Source organism: Tupaia chinensis, unplaced genomic scaffold (genome assembly GCF_000334495.1).
Source record: "Tupaia chinensis unplaced genomic scaffold, TupChi_1.0 Scaffold147880_1, whole genome shotgun sequence".
NCBI lineage: Eukaryota > Metazoa > Chordata > Mammalia > Scandentia > Tupaiidae > Tupaia > Tupaia belangeri.
In genome coordinates, this window is record NW_006207730.1 from 54318 (window position 1) to 60915 (window position 6598).

General features: G+C 43.4%; 1 pseudogene; it reads left to right on the plus strand.

The window, feature by feature from the left end:
* Positions 1–1924: 1924 nt before the first annotated feature.
* On the plus strand, positions 1925–2557 carry LOC102501013 (high mobility group protein B2 pseudogene; annotated as a pseudogene).
* Positions 2558–6598: the final 4041 nt, after the last annotated feature.

A 6598-nucleotide genomic window follows, 5' to 3' on the forward strand; every position in this document is an offset into this window, starting at 1 on the left:
TGTAATGGTTGCATTGCTGAACTCCTATATGGTTGACCATGGTTTGAGTACCAGACCTGAAGGTTTGAAACTCATGCTGGGGCACCTGTGTGCATGCCCCAAATCCTGAGAGAATGGAAGAGAAGGGATTGTGGCGTGGCCATCCTCTCTGGAAGGGGGTGATGTCTTGCTTTCTGTCTCTCTGTCTCTCTAGTGAGTGCACGTACCCTATAGCAAAAAATATCTCTTAAAAAAGAAGAAGCTCACAGTTTGGGACCAGCAGATTGCATAATTTGTTGCTGGACTCCCACATATGTAGTCGACCACGGTTCAAGTCCTGGACTGGGTAGCTTAAAACTCACGGATATGCATGTGCATGCATGCTCAAAATCCTGAGAGGAGAATGGAGGAGAAGGGATTGAGGTGTGGCCATCCCCCCCGGGGGTGATTTCTTGCTTTCTGCCTCTCTGTCTCTCCAGTGAGCACACACAGCCTATAGCAAAAATCTCTTAAATAAAAAAAAAAAAAAAAGAAACTCACAGTTCAGGGCTGTCTCATAGCACAGTGGTTAACACTGTATAGAGGGAGCTGGATCCCATGTAATGACCATAGTTCAAATACTGGCACTGGAAATTTGAAAAACATGCCAGAAATGTGTATGCACATGTACGTGTACCCCAAATCTTGACTGGATGGAGGAATAGAGAGGAAAGTGATCATGCCCTACTGGCCGGGATGCCTTCTCTTTTTTTTCCTCTCTTTGGACAGTGCTTGCTCCCTCTGGCCTTACGGGTCAGCAGGTAGTGTGGAGGTTGTCATGTGGATCCCACATGACTAACTGCATGGTTTGAATCCTGGACCTGGTGGCTTGAAAAACATGCTATGTGTGTGTGTGTGTGTGTGTGTGTGTGTGTGTGTGTGCGCGCGCGCGTGTGTGTGCGTGTGTACGCAAAATCCTGAGAAGAGAATGGAGAAGGGATTGTGGCATGTTCATCTTCTCCCTGGGAGGTTGATTTGTTCACTTCCTTCTCCCTCTGTCTTTTCCCAGTGAACACACATGTGCTATAGCCAAAACTTTTTTTAAAATGAAAGAAATTCACAGTACAGTGTGGGAAGTAGGTATTGAAATAGACACCTGGGGTCAACTATGTGGTATGGCAATAATGTGATGCTCAAGCAGTGACAGATCCATATGGAAGCTCATGGGTTCAGATTCCCTGCTGATCTGGGTGCATGATCCTACAATCCTGGCTGACTGAGAGGATTTGAGTTGGGTTGGAAGGATCACTCTCATAAAAGAAATAAACTTTAGAAAAGAGAAAGAAAGAAAAAACAGCTTTCCTATGTGGGGTACTGTAGGGTGCCCAAAAGAGAGAAGCAGTCACAAGTCCAGGGAAGTCAGGGAAGGCTCTGTGGAGGAAGGGATGCTGCAGTGAGGAGAAATGAACCTAATGAACAAAGTCTGGAAGGGCAGTCTAAGAAAGACTGCAATGATGCCCCCAGACCAGGTGGGATATGGGTCTGGGATGAGCTGAACCACTAAGAAACTTTGTAAAAAGCAAGAGAAAAACAAAGAAAGGAGAAAGGTGGAAAGAAAAAGAGCATCAAGGGGACTGGGAGCTCAGAAAGGTGGAAAGGTAGGAAGTTCTGAGAAAGAACTGGTTCTTCTTAGTGGATTTATAGATTCATCCTCAGCCTTCACAAGTATTTCCAGAAACCAATTCATGCTGGAGCCCTGGGGAGGAAGCTTCTCTGTCAGATGCAGACACCTTTGCAGGACTCTGAGGAGAGCTCACACTGGACAAGAAACTCTCTTGAGCAGCTTGGCTTCGTGGGCCTGCTCTTCTGCCTTCCCTCAGAACCCTCTACAGGTTTTGCAGTGTGGCTCTCGGGGTTCGGCTCACTAAGTGGAATTCAGGGTGTATGCCGGTAGACATCTCTCACCATGGGCAAAGGAGACCCCAACAAGCCGAGGGACAAAATGTCCTTGTATGCCTTCTTCATGCAGACCTGCTGTGAAGAGCACAAGAAGAAACACCCAGACTCTTGGGTCAATTTCACTGAATTCTCCAAGAAATGTTCGGAGAGATGGAAGACCATGTCTGCAAAGGAAAAGTCGAAGTTTGAAGATATGGCAAAAAGTGACAAAACTCGTTATGATAGGGAGATGAAAAATTATGTCCCTCCCAAAGATGATAAGAAGGCAAAGAGAAAGGATCCCAATGCTCCAAAAAGGCCTCCATCTGCCTTCTTCCTATTTTGCTCTGAACATCGTCCAAAGATCAAAAGTGAACACGCAGTCCATTGGGGATACTGCAAAAAAAAATTGGGTGAAATATGGTCTGAACAGTCAACCAAAGATAAACAACCATATGAACAGAAAGCAGCTAAACTAAAGGAGAAATATGAGAAGGATATTCCTGCATACCATGCCATGGGCAAAAGTGAAGCAGGAAAGAAGGGCCCTGGCAGCCCAACAGGCTCAAAGAAGAATGAACCAGAAGATGAAGAAGAGGAGGAGGAAGAGGAGGAGGAAGAAGAAGACGACGATGAGGAAGAAGATGGAGATGAAAAATAAATGGCTATCCTGTAATGATATGAGTGGAATGTGTTTGTTTGCTCAGGCAATTGTTTTGCTAAGAATGTAAATTCAAGTGCAGCTCAATATTAGCTTCAGTATAAAAACTGTACAGATTTTTGTATAGCTGATAGGATTCTTTGTAGAGAAAATACTTTTTTAAGAATGCAGGTTGTAGCTTTTTGAGGGGCTGCTACATACAGTTAAATTTTATAGCTTCTGATGTTGAATGTTCCTTAATACTTAATGGTTTAATTTCTTGACTTGTGTATGGTAGCACAACACACTCATAGGAATTGGTATCAATAGTAATTTTTTTTTAAGATGTTGCATTTTGTGTGTGTGTTTTTAAAATTTTGTAATAAAATTTTGTATATTTTTTAAAAAAAGAAGTCTTATTTCCAAAAAGTTTTAGAAAGCTGAGATTTTTCCATAATTTGTTTTGTTCTGATCCTCTCTGTTTTATCCTTATTCAATTAGGTACCACAGTTTCAACTTGATTGAAAACATTAATGGGATTGTCCCCATAGTGCAGTGGTTGGGTGCAGTACATCAGAAGTCAGATCCCACATGGCTGACGGTGGTTCAAGGCCTGGTTCTGGTGGCTTGAAAAACACACCAGGCACATGTGTGTGCATGCCCCAAATCCTTATAGGATGTAGAAATGGAGGAGAGAGGATTGTGGTGTGGCTGCATCCTGTTTGAGGATTTTCTCTCTTTCTCTGGCAAGTGTATGCATCCTTTAATTAATTTAAAAAACTGACTTCTTAAAACAAACAAACACTAACATAGAACCTATTTAATTCCAGGCACCAGGCTAGGTTCTATAGAAGATAAACATGTAATTCCTTCCCTTTCTGCATTTTTATTGAGGCCCTACTTACTCTAAGACTGGAAATTGTTCTAGGTTTACAATTGTTTCTGTGTTGAGTCAGAGAGGTGGGCAGGGAAAGGGAGAAGTGTATACATTACCAGTACAAGGATTGGGACCATCAGAGAAAAAGGGGAAAAGTAGTAGCTATGTGACATCAGAAGACATGTTCTTTCCTTGAGTCTCTGTGTTTCCATCTAGTAAAAGGGACTAATCATATTTATTTGCTGTGAGGATTAGCAGTAATGTTCCAAACTCTCCTGTCCAGCATCTGCCACCCAGGAGCTGTTTGATAGAATTGCTATCTGGCTGTGGGGAGATGGTATTTGCAATGATCTCCAACAGGTTGAGAAGTGGGGAACAGATTTCCTGTGTCCATGGTACACTGAGGGCCAGAGGTTTGCTTTGGCACAGGGAATACGCTAGTTCGATGGGAGGCTTGGGTTCATGGAGGGAGGTAGGAGAGAGGGCCAAAAAGTGGTAAATGGGGTTGTTTCCCTCATAAAACTCTTTATGTGTCTGTCCAGAGGCCTGTGGGTTTAGAATCTAGGGAAAGTAATTCCAGGAGTAGTGGTTAGAGGAGGGGCTTATAAAGGTGCTGGATAGGGCAGACCAAGGGCTTTCAACATTCCCTGGAAGCACTAGTCATTGGGTCACTTCTCAGCCCTGGTAAGGCCAGAAAACAGTGGCATCTAGTGCCTTGGTTCAGGCTAGGGTGACCAACTGTGCCCCTTTGCCTTGGACTGAAGAACTGTCTGGCATGTAGGACTTTCATGGCTGAAACTGGGGTGGCCTTGGTCAAACTAGGACAGTTGATCTCCCTAGTTTGGGTCCTTGGCCCTGTCTCCTGGACTTCAGCAGGTTGCTGTCTGCTTGTCTTCCTTCGTTGTCCTCATACTGCTAGTGGAGAATGCTGTCAAAAAAACTTCTTACTTTCTCTCTGTCCTGTTTCAAGCCCACCAAAGTCTCCCATTGCCTCTGAGACCAAATTCAAACTCCAGGGCCTGGATCCAGGATCCTTTCTCCACTGGTTTTTAACCTCCTTGAAAGTCTCATTTCCCATCACTTTTTTTTTTTTTTTGAGAGAGAGAGGTTTTTGCCTTAGGGTGCATGTGCTCATGAGAGAAAGAGAGATGAGAGAGAGAGAGAGAGAGAGAGAGAAACAGGGAGAGGGAACGTGAGCAAACACCGCACAGGTGCCACAGTCCTTCTCCATTCTCCTCCCAGAATCTTGGGCATGCATGCACACACGCCCAGTGTGAGTTTCAAGTCGCCAGGTCCAGGACTCAAATCACAGTCAACTATTTGGGAGTCCAGCAATGTAACTGCTATGCTATCTGCTGACCCCTCCCATCATTTCATTTGACACCAGATAGTCTTGCTCCCCATACAGGAAGTGTCCTTTCCTATTCTAGGCCTTTGGGCATGATAGTCTCTTACCAGCCTTGCTGACTCTGACCCATCTAGGTTCAGTGACAATATCAGTCTCCTTCAAACTCTCTACCTTGTGTTCTCTGCTAGGTTCCCAAGGTATATTATACTACATACTTTTGGGAGAACATATATTGAGGAGTAAGGCTGCAAGCATAGACTCCTATAGTCAACATCAAGTGCAATGTTTGGTGTGGTGTGCGGGAAGCTTTTATATATATATATATATATACACACACACATACACACATATATCCACATATATATATGTACATATATATGTATATATAGTGAATATAGTGGGTATTCAAATACATATATATATATATACCCATGATTCAGAATTCAAAAGCAACTAAAGGGTATTCAGTAAAGTCTCCTTATCATTCCTGGCCTCAAACAACTCAACACTCCACTCCTCTCCCTTCAGGGATAGTTCATGCATACACAAGCAAATAAGGTAATATATTTTGTTAAATGAACAAAAGAATGAGCAGTAAAAACTTGGAAACAATCCAAATGTTCAAAATTTGGGACTAGTTAAGTAAGTGGCTATATAGCAACATTTTATACTCATCTATAGTCATTAAAAGTCATTAAAATGATTGTAAAGCAAACTCTAAGTGTTATATGCTAAGCTTTAAAAACAAACTATTAAGCAGACCCCCACATTGAAATGCACTTGGTAAAAAGTTGGTCTCTTTCAGTAATAGTCCAAAATGATCTACCTGAGAGAGAAATAATTGCTGCTTTAAGGTGAAGAGATTCTTAGTTTTCTTTTATGTAAAGTTGTTTAAATATGAAAAGAGGCTGGATTATTGTGAATCTGCATGAGGAAGAAGTGTGATTCATGATGGGTCTCAATCACTCAGTAATTCATTCAGCGAACATTTAAATGCTTGCTTTGTCAGGGAGAAAAAGCCAAAAAACACTGAACTTCTCAGGATGAGCACTAAGTGACCAGCACATAGATGGATGGAGAGAGAGGTGGGGAATGTGAGGAATTCATTTTGAGACTAGCATTTGAGTTCTCTTTGTTCATGAAGAGGAGCTGTATAGTAGACAATAGAACAGTGGTCTGAGAACTCAACACAAAGGTCAGAGCTAGTGGCAGCCATCAATGTATATATATAGGGCCAGGGAAGCTGGAGGTGGTGCAAAGCGCACCCAGGAAGAAGACAATCAAAGTGGAAAACTTTAAATAAAGCTGGTGAGCAAGTCTTTCTATAACTCTCTCAATGCCTCTGACCCAGGGTCAATGGCACTGGGGTAGCAGAGACCCTATCTGTTAGTGAGGATTGAAGGGCCTCAGAGTTCAGACAGAAATCCTTCCTCCCACATCCTGTCCCTCAAGTCCCATGTATTCGTGGTCTTGGTCTGGTCTTACTTGTTTGGGAAGGCCTAGTAGATGAAGGGGAGATTTTACTGGCTTAGAAAATACCTAGGAATCCCTGAGAGGCTGGGATAGAGGATTTAAAAGGGATTTGAACAGGGACCAGCAGTTGGCATAATGGCCATGTTGCTGGACTCCCACGTAGTCAACCACTGTTCGCGTCCCAGACCCGGTGGCTTAAAACTCACACCAGGCGTGTGTGCATGCATGCCCAAGATCCTGAGAGGAGAATGGAGGAGAAGGGATTGCGGCGTGGCTATCCCCCCGGGGGGTGATTTCTCGCTTTCTATCTCTCTGTCTGTCTGGCAAGCGCATGCGCCCTATACCAAAAACCTCTCAAAAAAAA